Genomic DNA, 20,278 nt, shown 5'->3' on the forward strand with positions numbered 1-20,278 from the left:
TCGGGAGGTCGGGAGGTCGGGAGGTCGGGAGGTCGGGAGGTCGGGAGGGGAGGGAGGGGAGGGAGGGGAAGGAGGGGAAGGAGGGGATGGAGGGTCGGAAGGGGAGGGGAGGAGAGGGGCTGGTGGATCGGGAGGGGCCGGTGTCTCCAGTGTGCGTCTCGGGTTCTCTGGCGGAACCGGGTTTCAAAGGATGATTACAGGCAAGAACATTATCTGTGGAAAATGAGGACCACATTCTGGAACGAGGGATACACATACAAAGACAAAGAATGAAACTGTGGTGTTCAGAAACTTAGAAGTAGTCTGGAGAATAGAAAGGAATTAGTTGACCAGCAATTGAAAGAATGACTTTAGCAAGCCATAGAGTGCAAACATACACGTTATTTCTGTTTTGTATGTATTTCACAGGGTTGTTACAATTACTAAATGGGACTGTGTAAAGCTGCTTTGTCAAGCAGAAAAGGACTATACAAATATTTTACAATATTTTAGCTGCACCTACATCTAATGTCAGCTCACGGAGCTATTATTCTCTTAAAACTCACGTTCTCTGAAATATATATAACTTTCTGAAGTGTATGTGTCTGTGTGTTTCCGGGTCATCCATATTTTTTCCTTTTTTTTTTTTTTTTTCCATTTGAGACAGAGTCTCGCTGTGTCGCCAGGCTGGAGTGCAGTGGCGCCACCTTGGCTCAGTGCAACCTCCGGGTCTCTGGTTCAAGAGATTCTCTTGCCTCAGCCTCCCGAGTAACTGGGATTACAGGCACACACCACTATGCCCAGCTAATTTTTGTGTTTTTACTAGGGACGAGGTTTCACCATGTTGGCCAGGATTTTCTCGATCTCCTGACCTCATAATCCGCCCGCCTCAGCCTCCTAAAGTGTTGGGGTTACAGGCTTGAGCCACCGCGCCCAGCCATATGTTTTCAATTAATAATTAACACTTAAAATGTTTTAGGAGCTGAGGACAGAGCATTTGAACAAATAAAATCCGTGTACACATGGAACTTTCTACACACCATGAATGAAAACTATTCCCATGGGATAAGTACTCTTAACGAAAAATATCTCAGAGTAAGGGATTAAAGAGTGATTAGGAGTTAGGGAGAGTGATGATGTGACCTTTGAGCACAACTTGTTCTTCAAAAATCTTGGGCTCTTACGTGTTGTGTTTTCTAGCTTGCTTTTTTCATTCATCAGTGTGTTTATGAAAATGTTTCCCGGCCAGGCGCAGCGGCTCATGCCTGTAATCCCAGCACTTTTGGAGGCCGAGACGGGTGGATCACCTGAGGTTGGGAGTTCCAGACCAGCTTGACCAACATGGAGAAACCCCGTCTCTACTAAAAATACAAAGAAATTAGCCGGGCATGGTGGTGCATTCCTGTAATCCCAGCTACTCGGGAGGCTGAGGCAAGAGAATCACTTGAACTCGGGAGGCGGAGGTTGCAGTGAGCCGAGATCGCACCATTGCACTCCAGCCTGGGCAACAAGAGTGAAACTCCGTCTCAAAAAAAAAAAAAAAAAAAAAAGAGGCCGGGCGCGGTGGCTAAAGCCTGTAATCCCAGCACTTTGGGAGGCCGAGACGGGCGGATCACGAGGTCAGGAGATCGAGACCATCCTGGCTAACACAGTGAAACCCCGTCTCTACTAAAAAAATACAAAAAATTAGCCGGGCGTGGTGGCGGGCGCCTGTAGTCCCAGCTACTCGGGAGGCTGAGGCAGGAGAATGGAATGAACCCGGGAGGCAGAGCTTGCAGTGAGCAGAGATCGCACCACTGCACTCCAGCCTGGGCGACAGAGCGAGACTCCGCCTCAAAAAAAGAAAAAAAAAAAAAGAAGAAGAAGAAGAAAAAGAAAACTAACTTGGATAACTAGGGGAGCAGGGTGACCACTCATTTTGTAAAGAAGAGTGGCTATGCAAGGGGATTTGAGAATGGCCATTCTGGGCCTCTGTGGGTAAGAAGCTCTGATTCTCCAAATGAAAACAGGATTGGTGCTTGAGGGCATGAGTAGTGCCTGAAACTCCCCAGAATGAGGTGAGAGCTGCTTTCCTCAGTTTATTTCCACTTTCCAAGATGACCTAAAAACAAAATGCTCAAAAGTTGTGTCATGTTTCCTTATCTTCAGATGAAGCTTCTTGGGTTCCTTAAAGTCCTTGGGTTTCGATGCAGCACTTTGCTGTAACATAGATCATAAGGCTGTGTGATTGTGAGTCCAGGATTTGCTGGCTCCTCTGGTAATTTAAACTAGTCTGCAGTAGAAGAGAAGGAAATTGACATACCAAGAGAAACAGAGATGAGAGACAGAAAAAGACCTACCTAGACTTGATTTGCTTTTCCTTTGATTATTTGGGGTTATCTCAGCTTCCTCAGTATATTCCTTTTTTTTTTTTTTTTGAGATGAAGTCTCACTCTGTCACCCAGGCTGGAGTGCAGCAGCATGATCTCGGCTGACTGCAACCTCTGCCTCCCGGGTTCAAACAATTTTCGTGCCCCAGCTTCCCAAGTAGCTGGGATTACAGGCATGTATCACCATGCCTGGCTAAATTTTTTGTATTTTTAGTAGAGATGGTGTTTCACCATGTTGGTCAGGCAGATCTCAAACTCCTGGCCTGAAATGATCTGCTCGTCTTGGCCTCCCAAAATGTTGGGATTACAGGTATGAGCCATCGCACCCAGCCTGTATTCCTTTTTTTATTAAGATAATTCAAGTTAGGTTTCTGTTTCTTGACCCCAAATGATTCTTGACTTTATCACCAGAGGTAGGGTTTATCCTCATTTTACAAAAAAAGGGACTGAGACTCAGGCATGTTAAGAGATGTGTCCAAGGCCCATAGCCTTGAGCTTTTTCCATTACACATCTGTTCTTCCCATTCAGCCAGTTTTGTTTGAGATAACATAGAACCAATTTCCTTATGTCAATTCAGATTCGATTGTAAGGAAAACAAAACAAAACTCTGGCTAAATAAACAATGAATTTATTGGAAGTTTATTGGCTAGCTCATAGTATATAAGTAATTGAACACCCAGGCCTTGCAAAGATCTTAAATCAGAAAAGTTCAGATCTCAGGACTGGGAACTTGTGTGCTTCCTTTTTAGACAATTGCCAGCAAGCAGATCATCAGGTTCAACCCCCTGCAGTATCAGTGTACCTAATGTTGCCTCGGCTTGAGCCGAGGTCACACCACTGCACTCCAGCCTGGTTGACAGACTAAGACCCTATCTCAAAAAGAAAAATACTAAATCAAGATTAAGTTTACATGGTGTGTACTGCAAAATAAAACAGTAATTATAATTTGTTTTATAAATAAGAATGGCAAGATAGCCTGTCTCCACAAAAAGCAAATATAGCTTAAGAACACTTTAGGGCCAGTCATGGTGGTTCATCCTGGTAATCCCAGCAGTTTGGGAGGCTGAGGTGAGTGGATTGCTTGAGCCCAGGAATTTGAGACCAGCCTGGGCAAAATGGCAAAACTCTGTCTCTATTTTATATATATATATATATATGATAGAACTATATTATATATAATTTTTAAATTTGTTTTTAATTTTATTTTTGAGACAGAGTCTTACTCTGTCACCCAGGCTAGAATGCAGTGGCGCGATCACAGCTCACTGCAACCTCCACTTCCCAGGTTCAAGCCATCCTTCCACCTCAGCCTCCCAAGTAGCTGAAACTACAGGCATGTGCCACCACACCCGGCTAGTTTGTGTGTGCGTGTGTGTGTGTGTGGGCGTGCCCAGGCTGCTCTTGAACTCCTGGGCTCAAGTAACCCACCAGTCTCAGCCTCCGAAAGTGCTAGGATCACATGCATATTAAAGCTTGCTTCAAATTTCCAAGTATTGCCAGCATTTGTAAATGTGTCCACTTTAGGTGATACAGTACACTTGTTCATTTATTATATGTGGGGCCAGGATTATTTTTGTGACAAAATATTCATGTTCTATCTTTGCATTTAAAAAATACTGTTTCTGGCCAGGCGCGGTGGCTCACACCTGTAATACCAGCACTTTGGGAGACCAAGGCGGGCAGATCACCTGAGGCCGGGAGTTTGAGACCAGCCTGACCAATATGGAGAAACCCCATCTCTACTAAACACACAAAATTAGCTGGGCGTGGTGGTGCATGCCTGTAATCCCAGCTACTCCGGAGGCTGAGGCAGGAAAATCGCTTGAACTCGGGAGGCAGAGGTTGTGGTAAGACGAGATCGTGCCACTGCACTCCAGCCTAGGCAACAAGAGCAAAACTCCATCTCAAAATAAAAACAAAAAACTGTTTCTTTTCCATTTTCTCTGATGAAATTTTATTAGAGGTCATTTAAAAATCGATGTTCTGAAGGGCTATTTTTTAAAATTTTAATTTAATTTAATTTAATTTAATTTTGAGATGGAGTCTTGCTCAGTCGCCTAGGCTGGAGTGCAGTGGCGTGATCTCGGCTCACTGAAACCTCAGCCTCCCAGGTTCAACCGATTCTCCTGCCTCAGCCTCCTGAATAGCTAGGACTATTAGAGAGCAGTGGTGCATTCATAGCTCACTGCAGCCTCAACCTCCTGGGCTCAAGCCATCCTCCAGCCTCAGCCTCCTGAGTAGCTGGGATTACAGGCATGTGCCATCATGCTTGGCTAATTTAAAAAAATAAAATTGTGGGAGGATAGAGATAGGGTCTTGCAGGTTCACGACCACACAGGCTAGTCTTAAACTTCTGGACTCAAGTGATTCTCCTGCCTCAGCCTCCCGATTAGCTAGGACTACAGGTGCTCACCACCAGATCCAGCTAAAGGGTTTTTCATCATTGATAAACCCTCAAAGTATATTTTAATCCCTGGCACTTTTATGTGTACATACCTACTGCACCTGCATCATGAATTTTATATGTGGTAGACTGATTCGTTAGGGCTCCTCAAATTGCAAGTGAACCAAAATCAATCCTTGAAAAAAAAAGTATATTTAAAGGATGGGAAGATACTGGGAGATGCCAGAGCAGGGAAACTAAGCTCCTCGGTCCAAAACCAAGGATGTGATGCCTTTTGGCAGGACAAACTAGCCTCTGCTTTCCTCCAAGTAGTGGTCTCTTTCCTTCAGGCCTCTCTGGCTGAAAGTATGGCCACTGAAACCTTGGGAACACATTCTTATGATTCCACAGCCTGTCAAAGACAAAACCCAAGCAAATAAGGAAATGGATTTTATTCAGGCTGTTGTGATAGAGAAAGCACCTTAGATCTGAAGGTCAGACTCTTGACAGGGTATGTTTGTCGGACACTTACAGGGAGGAGTCGATAATTCATAGGTGGGGTGTTCTATAGTTGGAATTGTTTTTGTGATCAAGGTGAGTCTCAATCAGCTGAACAGGAAATATCTCTATGGCTAGCTAGTCTCAGGGGGAGAAACAGTTCCCCTTATGAGAAAATAATGCAAATTTGGAGAGTCTGTGTCTGGTCTTGCCATAAGTAAACAGGGGTGTCTTCAGTGGCCTTACCTAAGTCCTATCCAGAAGAGTGATTCTTTGCAGTAAGCTGGGACAAAGGGTGTGTGTGTCAGCGGTTGGTGGGGGGTGGGGGGCGGTTGGTTCTTAACCATCTCAGTTTTCTAGAAGTGTAGGACTTACATAGAGTTCAACATTGTGAAAACAGGAGAAAGAAAGACTATTCCACCAGCTGAAAGAGACACTCTGAAGAGAGCTCCATATGCTTGGTCACATGCTTATCTGCTTATCTCTCATTCAAATCATCGTGGTCCAGTGAGAGGAGGTGCTGTGAATAACTCAGCTTGGGTTATGCCCACTCCTATTGTTAGCGTGGTAAAAAGAATGGGTCCTGGGCAGATCAAGAAAAATCACCACCACAGTGGGCAAACTGTCACAATTTAATTCCAATGGAACTTAATTTGAAAACTTTTTCTTAGAGCAGAAAAAGACACAAACTTTTGTTCAAAATTAGATTAAAAATTAGATAAAATCAGATAGTGGCACTATAATGATGATGCTCCTAAGTTACCATGAATCTTTTTCTAGACCTTTAGACAGTCCAAGGAGTCTCATGTTTCCCTTCCTCAGAAAAATTGCCCCTCCCTCTTTCAAATCTTAGTTCTATAAAATTGAGACAGCAAGGCCAGGCGTGGTGGTTCACGCCTGTAATCCCAGTACTTTGGGAGGCCAAGGCAGGCCGATTACCTGAGAAGGCGGGCAGATCACCTGAGGTCGGGAGTTTGAGACCAGCCTGACCAACACGGAGAAATCCCGTCTCCACTAAAAATACAAAATTATCTGGGCATGGTGGCGCATGCCTATAATCCCAGATATTCAGTAGGCTGAGGCAGGAGAATCGCTTGAACCTGGGAGGTGGAGGTTGTGGTGAGCTGAGATCATGCCATTGCGCTCCAGCCTGGGTAACAAGAGTGAAACTCTGTCTCAAAAAAAAAAAAAAAAAAAAAGGTGAGATGGCAAATGTTAAGAAGCGTTGGTAATATTTTTTGTCCTTTTTTTTTTTTTTTTTTTTTTTTAGATGGAGTCTCACTCTGTCACCCAGGCTGGAGTGCAGTGGCACGGTCTCAGCTCACTGCAAGCTCCGCCTCCTGGGTTCACGCCATTCTCCTGCCTCAGCCTCTCTTGTAGCTGGGACTACCAGGCATCCGCCACCATGCCTGGCTTTTTGTATTTTTAGTAGAGACGGGGTTTCACCGTTTGAGCCAGGATGATCTCGATCTCCTGACCTTGTGATCTGCCTGTCTCGGCCTCCCAAAGTGCTGGGATTACAGGCATGGGCCACCGTGCCCAGCCGCGTTGGTAATATTTCAGGTTACTCTGTTTTTGACAATTCTTTTGTCAGTACTTCCTAATTTCCCATCCTACCTCAAGGCCTAATTTGGCTTAATGTGAGCTAGAGGTCACAGAAGTCCCTATTCCCAACACCTAAGAGCTTTAAAGCCTCAAGATATCTGAATCAGTAAGGTGAGAAAACAGCCTTTCAATAATACTCCAGGGAAATTGGATTCCTTGGGCCAAAAGAAGCAAATATAGACAGGAAGTCTTAGAGCTTAAGAAACACAGAAGAGTTTTTAAATCCTTACCTTTCCATTCCAACCAGTGAAAATGCAAACAGGGAAAAAGAGCTCAGAAATCTCTTCTTGCGAATAATTGGATTTCCAACCAGTAGTTAATTGGGCTTAATGTAATCACAGGTTATTTAATCAGGCCACTATTAGTGAAATCTACGTGGTTTTCTTTTTTTGACCCTTGAAATTATAACCCAGGTGTTACCTAGGGGCTTTGTTGAACTTGGAGAACTGGGTTTTCTTGGCTCCAACATCTAGGGTCTAGGGTAGTTGAAAGATGACTCGGCCGGGCGCGGTGGCTCAAGCCTGTAATCCCAGCACTTTGGGAGGCTGAGGCGGGTGGATCACGAGGTCAGGAGATCGAGACCATCCTGGCTAACATGGTGAAACCCCGTCTCTACTAAAAATACAAAAAACTAGCCGGGCGAGGTGGCGGGCGCCTGTAGTCCCAGCTACTCGGAGGCTGAGGCGGGAGAATGGCATGAACCCGGGAGGTGGAGCTTGCAGTGAGCCGAGATCGCGCCACCGCACTCCAGCCTGGGCGACACAGCGAGACTCCGTCTCAAAAAAAAAAAAAAAAAAAAAAAAAAAAAAAGAAAGATGACTCTATACTTTTAGGGATTTAATTTCACATAGGCTTCACTGTCTCTGTTCCTGCTCCAGGTCACATCTGAATAAGAGGCTGCATCTCATTTGTGGGTGCCCACCAGAAATCCCACTGCGCCAAGCATCTCATGATTTTATTGAAGGTTTGTGGGCTGCAGTAAAGGATTGTCACATGCCAGATGACGTGACCGCTGTCTCTCTGGCTCTCAATGACTTTCCCCACTTCCTCTCTGATCAGGACCCCTTCCAGAACCCCACACTCCCTACATATCGCCTTGCGAAACTACTAGAAAGTTATGTAAATAAGTGTCCCCTCCCCTATATAATTTAACTCAAAGCCCACCCAGGCCTATTTGGATTCCTCTGCTCACTGGTACTCTGGTGCACAACTTTTCCTCTAATTACATCAACACTGTGAGATATCTTTTAAGGTTTTTTTTTTTTTTTTTTTTTTTTTTTGAGACGGAGTTTGGCTGTGTCGCTGAGGCTGGAGTGCAGTGGCATGATCTTGGCTCACTGCAAGCTACACCTCCCGGGTTCACACCATTCTCCTGCCTCAGCCTCCCGGGTAGCTGGGATTACAGGCGACCACCACTACGTCTGGCTAATTTTCCTATTTTTAGTAGAGACAGGGTTTCACTGTGTTAGCCAGGATGGTCTCGATCTCCTGACCTCGTGATCCACCCGCCTCGGCCTCCCAAAGTGCTGGGATTACATGCGTGAGCCGCCATGCCTGGCCAGGGTATTTTTTTTTTTTTTTTAGACAGAGTCTTGCTCTGCCGCCCAGGCTGGAGTGCAGTGGTGTAATCTCCTCTCACTGCAACCTCCGCCTCCCAGGTTCAAGAAATTCTTCTGCCTCGGCCTCCCAACTGCTAATTGTTGTATTATTAATAGAAACGGGATTTCACCATGTTGGCCAGGCTAGTCTTGAACTCCTGTCCTCAAGTGATCCACCAGCCTCGGCCTCCCAAAGCGCTGGGATTACAGGCGTGAGTCACTGAGCCCGGCCATTTTAGTATATCTTTCTAGTTCATGATGATAGTCCTCTAAAAACTGGATGTTGGTGACCCTGTACCCCTAGCCACACTTGACTGAACTAGTTTGACTGATCCGAGCTGGGTCAGTCAAGGCCTCTTATCTGAAAATTTTATGTTAGAACTGACGGTCTTAGATGCCGGGTGCGGTGGCTCACGCCTGTAATCCCAACACTCTGGGAGACCGAGGCAGGTGGATCACGAGGTCAGGAGATCGAGACCATCCTGGCTAACACGGTGAAACCCTGTCTCTACTAAGAATACAAAAAATTAGCTGGGCGTGGTGGTGGGCGCCTGTAGTCCCAGCTACTTGGGAGGCTGAGGCAGGAGAATGGCGTGAACCCGGGAGGTGGAGCTTGCAGTGAGCCGAGATTGCGCCACTGTACTCCAGCCCAGGCAACAGAGTGAGACTCCATCTCAAGAAAAAAAAAGAAAGAAAGAAAAAAAAAGAACTGACAGTCTTTACTTTTCATCCCTGTATAGGGCTGGTCCTGAAGCATGTATATTCAGAGCTAAGGGGCAGCCAGTGTCTGGAGAGAGAGAAATCTGGTCTACAGAGAAAGAAGGCTGAGGCAGGTGGATCACTTGAAGTCAGGAGTTCAAGACCAGCCTAAAATGGGGAAACACTGTCTCTATTAAAAACACAGGGCCAGGCATGGTGGCTCATGCCTGTAATCCCAGCACTTCAGGAGGCTGAGGCGGGCAGATCATGAGGTCAGGAGTTTGAAATCAGCCTGGCCAGCATGGTGAAACCCTGTCTCTACTAAAAATACAAAAAATTAGCCAGGCATGGCGGTACATGCTTGTAGTCTCAGCTACTTGGGAGGCTGAGTCAGGAGAATTGCTTGAACCCAGCAGGCGGAGGTTGCAGTGAGCTGAGATTGCGCCACTACATTCCAGCCTGGGCAAGAGAGATTCCATCTCAAAAAACAAAAAAACAAAAAAACAAAAAAAAAACTAGCCGAGCATGTTGACACATGCCTGTAGTCCCAGCTACTCAGGAGCCTGAGGTGGGAGGATCTCTTGAACCCAGGAGGTGGAGATTGCAGTGAGCCGAAATGGCGCCACTGCACTCCAGCCTGGGTGACAGAGTGAGACTCTCTCTCCGATAATAATAATAATAATAATAAATAAATAAATAAATAAATAAAAATAAATGCTTTTTGTAGAGACAGGGTCTCACTATATTGCCCAGGCTGGTCTCAAACTCTGGGGCTCCAGTGATCTCCCCACCCAGACCTTCCAAAGTGCTGGGATTACAGGCGTGAGCCACCGTGTCTGGCAGCCATCACTACTACCTGTTTCCAGAACATTTTCATCATCCCAAATAGAAACTCTGTATTCACTTAAAAACGATTCCCCATCTGGCTGGGCATGGTGGCTCATGCCTGTAATCGTAGCACTTTGGGAGGCCGAGGCGGGCAGATCACGAGGTCAGGAGGAGTTGGAGGCCAGCCTGACCAACATAATGAAACCCTGTCTCTACTTAAAATACAAAAATTAGCCGGGCATGGTAGTGGGTGCCTGTAGTCCCAGCTACTCAGGAGGCTGAGGCAGGAGAATTGCTTGAACCAGGGAGGCAGAGGTTGCAGTGAGGCAAGATCGTGCCATTGCACTCTAGGCGGGGTGACAGACTGAGACTCCATCTCAAAAACAACCAACCAACCAACCCCATCCATTCTGCTTAGCCACTGGTAACCTCTATTTTACATCTGTCTCTGTGAGTCTGCTTATTCTAGGTAACTTTTATAAGTGTAATCATATCCTGTTTGTCCTTTTGGGTCTGGCTTATTTCACTTAGCATAATAATTTCAAAGTTCAGCTAGGGGGGTGATGGTTCACACCTGTAATCCCAGCACTTTGGGAGGCCAAGGCAGGTGGACTGCTTGAGCCCAGGAGTTTGAGACCAGCCTAGGCAACATGGCAAAACTCTGTCTCTACAAAAAATACAAAAATTAGTGAAGTGTGGTGGCATAAGTCTGTAGTCCCAGCTACTCAGGAGGCTGAGATGGGAGGATCACTTGAGCCTGGGAGGTGGGGGTGTCAGCAAGCCGAGATTGTGCCACTGCACTCCAGCCTGGGTGACAGAGTGAGACCCTATCTCAAACAAACAAACAAACAAACAAAAAACAATGTTTTCAAGGTTTATTCATGTTCTAGCATTTATCTGGATTTCATTCCTTTTTATGACTGAATTATGGTCAATGTAGAGCCGGGTATGGTGGCTCACGCCTGTAATCAATCTCAGCACTTTGGGAGGCTGAGGTGAGAGGATCACCTGAGGTCAGGAGTTCGAGACCAGCCTGGCCAACCAACATGGTGAAATCCTGTCTCTACTAAAAATACAAAATTAGCTGTTCGAGGTGGTGGGCGCCTGTAATCCCAGCTATTTGGGAGGCTGAGGTAGGAGAATCGCTTGAACCCAGGAGGCAGAGGTTGTAGTGAGCAGAGATCATGTCATTGCACTCCAGCCTGGGCAGTAAGAGCGAGACTGTCTCAAAAAAAAAAAAAAAGTCTATGTATATAGCACATTTTGTTTATTTATCTGTTGAGGGACATGGGTTGCTTCCATCTTTTGGCTATTGTGAATAATGCTGCTATAAACATTGACGCACAAGTATCTGTTTGAGTCTTTGCTTTCAATTCCTTTGGGTATACAGGCACTTGTGAGTGGAACTGCAGGCTCACAGGTAACACTATGCTTGGCTCTAAATTAGATACAAAACTTGTTATTCTACAGAGCATAAAAACATAATTTTGGAGAATATTTTATCTTTTTTTTTTTTTTTTTTTTTTGAGACGGAATCTCACCCTGTAGTCCAAACTGGAGTGCAGTGGCGCCATCTCAGCTCACTGCAACCTCCACCTCCCGGGTTCAAGTGATTCTCGTGTCTCAGCCTCCCGACTAGCTGGGACTACAGGCATGTGTCACCATGCCTGGCTAATTTTTTGTATTTTAGTAGAGATGGGGTGTCACCATGTTGCCCAGGATGGTCTCAAACTCCTGAGCTCAGGCGATCTGCCTACTTCAGCCTCCCAAAGTTCTGGGATAACAGGCATGAGCCACTGTGCCCAGCCTTTTTTTTTTTTTTTTTTTTTTCCAGACAGAGTCTTGCTCTGTCACCCAGGCTGGAGTGCAGTGGCGCTCTCTTGGCTCACTGCAACCTCCACCTCCCGGATTCAAGCGATTCTCCTGCCTCAGTCTCCTGAGTAGCTGGGATAACAGGTGCTTGCCACCACGCCCAGCTAATTTTTATATATTTTTTTAGTAGAGTCGGAGTTTCACCATGTTGGCCAGGCTGATCTCGAACTCCTGACCTCAAGTGATCCCCCTGCCTTGGCCTCCCAAAATGATGGGATTACAGGCGCAATCCATTGCTCCTGTGGGGGAATATTTTTTTCTACCAGATACAAATAATTTACATCTCAGCTGGACATGGTGGGTGAGTTATGCTTATAATCTTAGTACTTTGGGAGGATGCAGCAGGTGGACTGCTTGGGCCTAGGAGTTTGAGACCAGCATGGGCAAGATGAAGAAATCCTGTCTCTGCAAATAAAATAAAATAAAATAAATTAACCAAGCATAGTGGCATGAGCCCGTAGTCCCAGTTACTTCGGAAGATGAAGCAGGAGGATGGCTTGAGCCTGAGAGGTGGAGGCAAAAAAGAAAAGGAAAAAAAAAAAGAAATAATCAATATCTCTACCATACAAATAGTATTTGCAATTTATCAGTCTTCTATAAGTTAACAGCTAATTTTATAGTCCGAACCTTAATCAGTAGAAAACGGCAAGTCAAACAGTTACATTTTCTTTGAGAAGTGCATGACTATTAGATGGACTCATTAGACAACGATTTAGTATGATATCGAAAGGTCAAGCAAGTCAGGTGCGGTGGCTCACGCCTGTAATCCCAGCACTTTGGGAGGCCAAGGCAGATCACCTGAGGTCGGGAGTTTGAGACCAGCCTGACCAACATGGAGAAACCCCATTTCTACTAAAAATACAAAATTAGCCGGGTATAGTGGCGCATGCCTGTAATCCCAGCTACTCGAGAGGCTGAGGCAGAAGAATCGCTTGAACCTGGGAGGCAGAAGTTGAGGTAAGCTGAGACTGCGTCATTGCACTCCAGCCTGGGCAACAAGAGCAAAACTCTGTCTCAAAAAAAAAAACAAGAACTTCCATTGAAAGTCCTAGAGAAAGACACTAACTTAAGGAACTTGAAAGCTAAGCAAATGCTCAGTGGTGTGTGTGTGTGTGTGTGTGTATGTGTGTGTGTGTGTCTAGGTGGGGAGAGATAGAATCAGCAAACTTGTGTACTCAGAGAAGGCAAATAAATGAAATCTTTGACTTGAGTGGTTCTCAAAAGAGGAGCCCTTTCTTTTCGGTACTTTTCCCTTTGCCATTTTTCTTTTTCTTTCTTTTTTTCTGAGATGGAGTCTTACTGTGTTGCCCAGGCTGGAGTGCAGCAGCATGATCTTGACTCACTGCAACCTCTGCCTCCCAGGTTCAAGCAATTCTGTCTCAGCCTACCGAGTAGCTGGGATTATAGGTGCCTGCCACCACACCTGGCTAATTTTTTGTATTTTAGTAGAAACAAGATTTCACCATCTTGCCCAGGCTGGTCTCGAACTCCTGAGCTCAGGCAATCCACCCGCCTCGGCCTCCCAAAGTGCTAGGAATACAGGTATGAGCCACCGCGCCCAGCCACCATTTTTCACTCTTGCCCTTCTTAGGCCATATTCTTTGAGCTGAGGCTGCACCTCCTCCTCTTCATCCTGGCATGCAGTGAGGTCTCAGGAACAGGCATCAGGGGCCTGCCTACACTAGGAAAAGAATGGCCTGTTTCCGGGAATGATCTCCCAGAAGTTCAAGATGTGAGTTTATAGGATTTTAACTGTCAGGCAGAAGTGTTAAGAGCAGCCTTCCAGCCGGGCGTGGTGGCTCAAGCCTGTAATCTCAGCACTTTGGGAGGCCGAGGCGGGTGGATCACGAGGTCAGGAGATCGAGACTATCCTGGCTAACATGGTGAAACCCCGTCTCTACTAAAAATACAAAAAACTAGCCGGGCGTGGTGGCGGGCGCCTGTAGTTCCAGCTACTTGGGAGGCTGAGGCAGGAGAATGGCATGAACCTGGGAGGCGGAGCTTGCAGTGAGCGGAGATCACGCCACTGCACTCCAGCCTGGGAGACACAGCGAGACTCCGTCTCACAAAAAAAAAAAAAAAAAAAAAGAGCAGCCTTCCAAAACCAGCCAGGTACCACAGGTCTTCATTTTTTGTTTTCTGATCTGTCCCTTCCTTCTCCAATCTTCTTAATTTATCCCCTCCTTTGTCTCTCCCTATGTTACATGTGCCTGCATGCCCACACACCCACAGCTGGGCTTGTAACTTTAAATTCACAGTCCCTTTGCAATCTGGCTTGCAACTTCATATTTAAAGTCCCTTTGAAGCTACTCCATGTACTCCCTGAACACTGAGTTAAGATTTGACCAAATCAGACCCAAACAAATGAAGAGTCATGATGCACCTAGAGAAAAGGTTGGTTGGTCCAGGTACCCTGTATTCTATAGTTAGGCCATGGTATTTGGAATCCTAGTTTTTGATTCCATCTTACCTTCTCATGGTGTGTGTGGGTTTTTGTTATTTTTATTTATTATTATTTTTGAGACGGAGTCTCACTCTGTCACCAGGCTGGAGTGCAGTAGCATGAATAGGGTTCACTGCAGCCTCCATCTACTGGGCTCAAGCAATCCTCCTGTCTCAGCTTCCAAAAGTGCTGGGATTATAGGCATGAGCCACCATGCCCAACCTCCTGGTGGTTTTGAATTAAAACAACATCCTGATTTGGCCTGTGGTAGGATCTCTAGAGGGATTCAATATGCTGCCACATAACTTTCCATTCCTTTAAAAGGGTTCTGTTGGCCGGGCGCGGTGGCTCAAGCCTGTAGTCCCAGCACTTTGGGAGGCCGAGACGGGCGGATCACGAGGTCAGGAGATCGAGACCATCCTGGCTAACACGGTGAAACCCCGTCTCTACTAAAAAATACAAAAAAACTAGCCGGGCGAGGTGGCGGGCGCCTGTAGTCCCAGCTACTCAGGAGGCTGAGGCAGGAGAATGGCGTAAACCCGGGAGGCGGAGCTTGCGGTGAGCTGAGATCCGGCCACTGCACTCCAGCCTGGGCGACAGAGCCAGACTCCGTCTCAAAAAAAAAAAATAAATAAAAAAAAATAAAAGGGTTCTGTTATTAATGTTAAATTATTTTTGCCACTCTCCAAAAAAAGCCTACTCTAACTGGATTAGATAGTGCATAGTCGGCCCCTTCAGCAAAACGGTAAAGTTGGTAACGTTTGTCTGCCTTTGCCCCTTTGAGCCTTCCTTCTTGTGCTTGCATTACAATGCTTTTTCCTAAACTCCTCTCATTTCTGTGGTTATCATTTGTCTTCATTCACATGGAGATCTCAGACTGTTACTTTGTCTCCTAACCTTGGAAAGGAATTTTACTTTGAGAGAGGATGCCCTTGGAAAGAACATGAGAGAGAAGCCCTAATGGAGATATTTCAGGTACTGTTCTAAACTACAGAAAGTGATTTTTAAATTTTATTTATGTATGTATGTATTTATTTATTTACTTACTTATTGAGATGGAGTCTTGCTCTGTTGCCCAGGCTGGAGTGCAGTGGCACAATCTCGGCTCACTGCAACCTCTGCCTCAGCCTCCTGAGTAGGTGGGACTACAGGTGCGCACCACCACGCCTGGCTAATTATTTTGTATTTTTAGTGGAGACGGGGTTTCACGTTAGCCAGGCTGGTCTTGAACTCCTGACCTCAGGCAATCTGCCTGCCTCAGCCTCTCACAGTGTTGGGATTGCAGGCGTGAGCCACTGCGCCCAGCTGAAAGTAACCTTTTTAGTATAGGTAGGACACTCATATACATAAAGAAGAGTTTATTAACTTAAATGATCACAGGGTCCCACAATAGACTGTCTGTAAGCTGAGGAGCAAGGAAAGCCAGTCCGAGTCCCAAAACTGAGGAACCTGGAGTACAATGTCGGAGGGCAGGAAGCATCCAGCACGGGAAAAAGATATAGGCTGGGAGGCGAGGCCCCTCTCCTCACTTCATGTTTGTTTGCTTCGTATTTGCTGGTGGCTGATTAGATGGTGCCTACCATCTAATCCCCAGCCTGCCCACCATCTAATTCCCTATCCCACTGACTTGAATATTAATCTTCTTAGGCAACACTCTCACAGACACACTCAGGATCAATATTGCACCCTTCAATCAAGTTGATGCTCAGTATTAACCATCACACTGATCCTTTATCAAATTCACACTCACCGAGGTGGCTCACGCCTGTAATTCCAGCACTTTGGGAAGCTGAGGTGGGTGGATTACCTGAGGTCAGGGGTTTGAGACGAGCCTGGCCAAAATGGTGAAACTCCATCTTTATTAAAAATACAAACAAATTGGCCAGGCGCGGTGGCTCATGCCTTAATCCCAGCATTTTGGGAGGCCGAGGTGGGTGGATCACCAGGTCAGGAGATCGAGACTATCCTGGTTAACACGGTGAAACCCTGTCTCTACTAAAAAATACAAAAAATTAGCCAGGCGTGGTGGCAGGCACCTGTAGTCCCAGCTACTCGGGAGGCTGAGGCAGGAGAATGGCGTGAAGCCAGGAGATGCAACTTGCAGTGAGCCAAGATCGCGCCACTGGGCGCAACAGCCTGGGCGACAGAGCAAGACTCTGTCTCAAAAAATAATAAAAAAAACCAAAAAACAAAAGCCAAACAAATTAGCTGGGTGTGGTGGTGAGCGCTTATAGTCCCAGCTACCTGGGAGGCTGAGGCAGGAGAATCGCTTGAACCCAGGAGGCGGAGGTTGCAGTAAGCTGAGATCGTGCCATTGCACTCAAGCCTGGGCAACAGAGTGAGACTCTTAAAAAAAAAAAAAAAAAAAAAAAAGTTTTGTAAGTTGCAGGTATGAGATGGCAGCTGCTGTTACTGCAGTATAGTTCCCTGTAGGGGCCTATATACTCAGCGATAGGACAGGGACAGGCCAGGCCAGAGCAGAGCTAAGCAGGGAATCATGTTGGGCATCAGCATACTAGGCCAGTGGGCAGGACTTGGGGGTGGAGTTGGAACATTAGCTGCTAGAGGTGGAAAAAGACCTAGTCTGGGGCTAGGTAAGGAGTGTTGGAGCCAGTGAAAATGTGAGTCATGTCAGGAAAATCACTGATGATCAAGGGTCCTAGATGAAAGGGTTAACATTTCAGAATAATGTCAGCTTATGTGGCCCAGAGAAATCTGTGCAGAGTTCCCACAGCATTTAAAAGTTACAGAGGGAAAGGGCTGGGACTATTAATGCCACTGCAAGCCACATACATTAAGTGAACCAACCTGAATAAGGACAAAAAAAATAGGGCTTAAGAGAAAAGGCCGCTCGATTAGATCATAGTGCTGTTATATAAGCAGACAGTTTGATAGCCAGAGTGGAGTAAAGACCCTGGGATTTTAGCCAATTTGGAGTTAGAAGTGAACTGTGAGGCCGGGAGCGATGGCTCATGCCTGTAATCCCAGCACTTTGGGAGGCTGAGGCAGGCGGATCACGAGGTCAACCTCGTGAGGTCAATCCTGGCCAACATGGTGAAACCCCGTCTCTACTAAAAATACAAAAATTAGCTGGGCGTGGTAGCACGTGCCTGTAATCCCAGCTACTCAGGAGGCTGAGGCAGGAGAATCACTTGAACCAGGGAGTCAGAGGTTGCAGTGAGCCGAGGTTGCACCACTGCACTCCAGCCTGGCAACACTGAGACTGCATCTTAAAAAAAAAAAAAAAAAAAAGAGAAGTGGACTGTGATGGTAGTTTTTGTATCAAGAGCATTATGGGCCTGGCATGGTGGCTCACGCCTGTAATTCCAGCACTTTGGGAGGCCAAGGTGGGAAGATCACTTGAGCACAGGAGTTTGAGTCCAGTCTGGGTGACAAAGAGAGACCCTATATATACAAATAATTAAAAAATTAGCTGGGTGTGGTGGCATGCACTTGTGGCCTGAACTACCTAGGAGCCTGGGGCCTGAGCCCGGGAGGTTGAAGTTGCAGTGTACCATGATCAAGCCATTGCACTCCAGCCTGGGCAACAAAGTGAGACCCTGTGTCAAAAAAAAAAAGCGTTATGCTTAGAAAAATGCTTGAGTGGCTGGGTGAGGTGGCTCAGGCCTGTAATCCCAGCACTTTGGAAGGCCAAGGTGGGTGGATCACTTGAGGTCAGGAGTTCGAGTCTAGCCTGGCCAAATAGTGAAACCCTGTCTCTACTAAAAATACAAAAATTGGCCAGGTGTGGTGGCTCACGTCTGTAATCCCAGCACTTTGGGAGGCCGAGGTGGGTGGATTACCTCAGGTCAGGAGTTTGAGACTAGCCTGACCAACAAGACAAACCCTGTCTCTATTAAAAATACAAAATTAGTCAGGCGTGTTGGCGCACGCCTCTAATCCCAGCTACTCGGGAGGCTGAGGCAGGAGAATCACTTGAACCTGGGAGGTGGAGGTTGTGGTGAGCTGAGATTGTGCCATTGCACTCCAGCCTGGGCAGCAAGAGTGAAACTCCATCTCAAAACAAACAAACAAACATTAGCTGGGTGTGGTGGTAGGCACCTATAATCCCAGCTACCTGGAAGGCTGAGGCAGGAGAATCGCTTGAACCCAGGAGGTGGAGGTTGCAGTGAGCAGAGTTCTCGCCACTGCACTCCAGCCTGGGCAACAGAGTGAGACTCCATCTGAAAAAAAAAAAAAAAAGAAAAATGCTTGAGTAAAAAAAGCAGAAGACTAAACTATGTTCTCCCAGTATTTTAATATTTTAACCTGGTATTTCTTTCTTTTTCTTTTTTTTTTTTGTTTGAGAAGTCGTCTTGTGCTGTTGCCTAGGCTGGAGAGCAGTGGCGCGATCTCGGCTCACTGCAGCCTCTGCCTCCCAGGTTCAAGCAATTCTTCTGCCTCAGCCTCCAGAGCAGCTGGGACTACAGGCGCACACTGTGACGCCCAGCTAATTTTTGTATTCTTACTAGAGATGGGGTTTCACCATGTTGGCCAGGATGGTCTTGATCTCTTGACCTCGTGATCTGCCCTCCTCCGCCTCCCAAAGTGCTGGGATTACAGGTGTGAGCCACTGTGCCCAGCCATTAATCTGGTAGTTTTTTTTTTTTTTTTTGTGAGATGGAGTCTTGCTCTGTGGTTCGGGCTGGAGTGCAGTGGTGCGATCTCAGCTCACTGCAATCTCCCCAGGTTCAAGTGATTCTCTTCCCTCTGCCTCCTGAGTTGCTGGGGCTATAGGCATGTGCCACCGCGTCTGACAAATTTTTGTATTTCTGGTAGAGAAGGGGCTTCACTATATTGGTCAGGCTGGTCTTGAACTCCTGACCTCATGATCTGCCTGCCTTGGCCCCGCAAAGTGCTGGGATTATAGGCGTGAGCCACTGCCCCTGAGCTCCCAGTATTTCTTATATTTATATTTTTATTTATGATTACACAAAGTTAAAGAGGTTTTCCACAGGACTTCTCGGAACCTTAAAAATGGTAATATTAACCTATCGATATCTCCTAGAACAAACGCTGTCCTGTGAAACACAGTTTGGGAGGCCGAGGTGGAAGAACTGCTTGAGGCCAGGAATTCAAGACCTGTCTGAGCAATGTAGCAAGACCCCCATCCATTTCCTTCTTTCTTTCTTTCCTTCCTTTTTTTTTTTCTTCAGAGTCTCGCTCTGTTGCCCAGGCTGGAGTGCAGTGGTGCGATCTTGGCTCACCACAAGCTCTGCCTCCCGGGTTCATGCCATTCTCCTGCCTCAGCCTCCCATGTAGCGGGACTACAGACGCCCGCCACCACGCCTGGCTAACACTTACCTGATTGTCTCGATCTTCTGACCTTGTGATCTGCCCACTTCAGCCTCCCAAAGTGCTGGGATTAGAGGCATAAGCCACCGCACCCGGCCTCTTTCTCTCTTTTCTTTCCTTCATTTCCTTTCTCTCTTTCCTCTTTTCTTTCTTCTTTCTCCCTTCCTTCCTCCCTCCCTCCTTCCCTTCCCCTTCCCTTTCTTTCTTTTCTCTCCCTCTCTCTCTTTAAGACGGAGTCTCTTTCTCTTGCCGAGGTTGGAGTGCTATGGTACCATTTCAGCTTACTGCAACCTCTGCAACCTCCACCTCCCAGGCTCAAGCGGTTCTCCTGCCCCTGCCTCCCGAGTAGCTGGGATTACAAATGGGTGACATCAGGCCCAGCTAATTTTTGTATTTTTAGTAGAGAAGAGGTTTCACCATGTTGGCCAGGATGGTCTTGAACTCCCGACTTCAGGTGATCCACCCGCCTCAGCCTCCCAAAGTGCTGGGATTACAGGCGTGAGCCACTGCACCTGGCTACAAGATCCTCGTTTTTACAAAAAAATTAAAAAATGAGCTGCATGTGGCAGCACATGCCTGTAGTCCCAGTTACTCAGGAGGCTGAGGTGGGAGGACTGCTTGAGGCCAGGCTGCAGTGAGCTATGACCGTGCCACTGCACTCCAGTCTGGGTGACAGAACATGATCATCTAAAAGAAAAATAAATCGAG

The sequence above is a fragment of the Theropithecus gelada genome, chromosome 6 (assembly GCF_003255815.1).
Source record: "Theropithecus gelada isolate Dixy chromosome 6, Tgel_1.0, whole genome shotgun sequence".
NCBI classification, from domain to species: domain Eukaryota; kingdom Metazoa; phylum Chordata; class Mammalia; order Primates; family Cercopithecidae; genus Theropithecus; species Theropithecus gelada.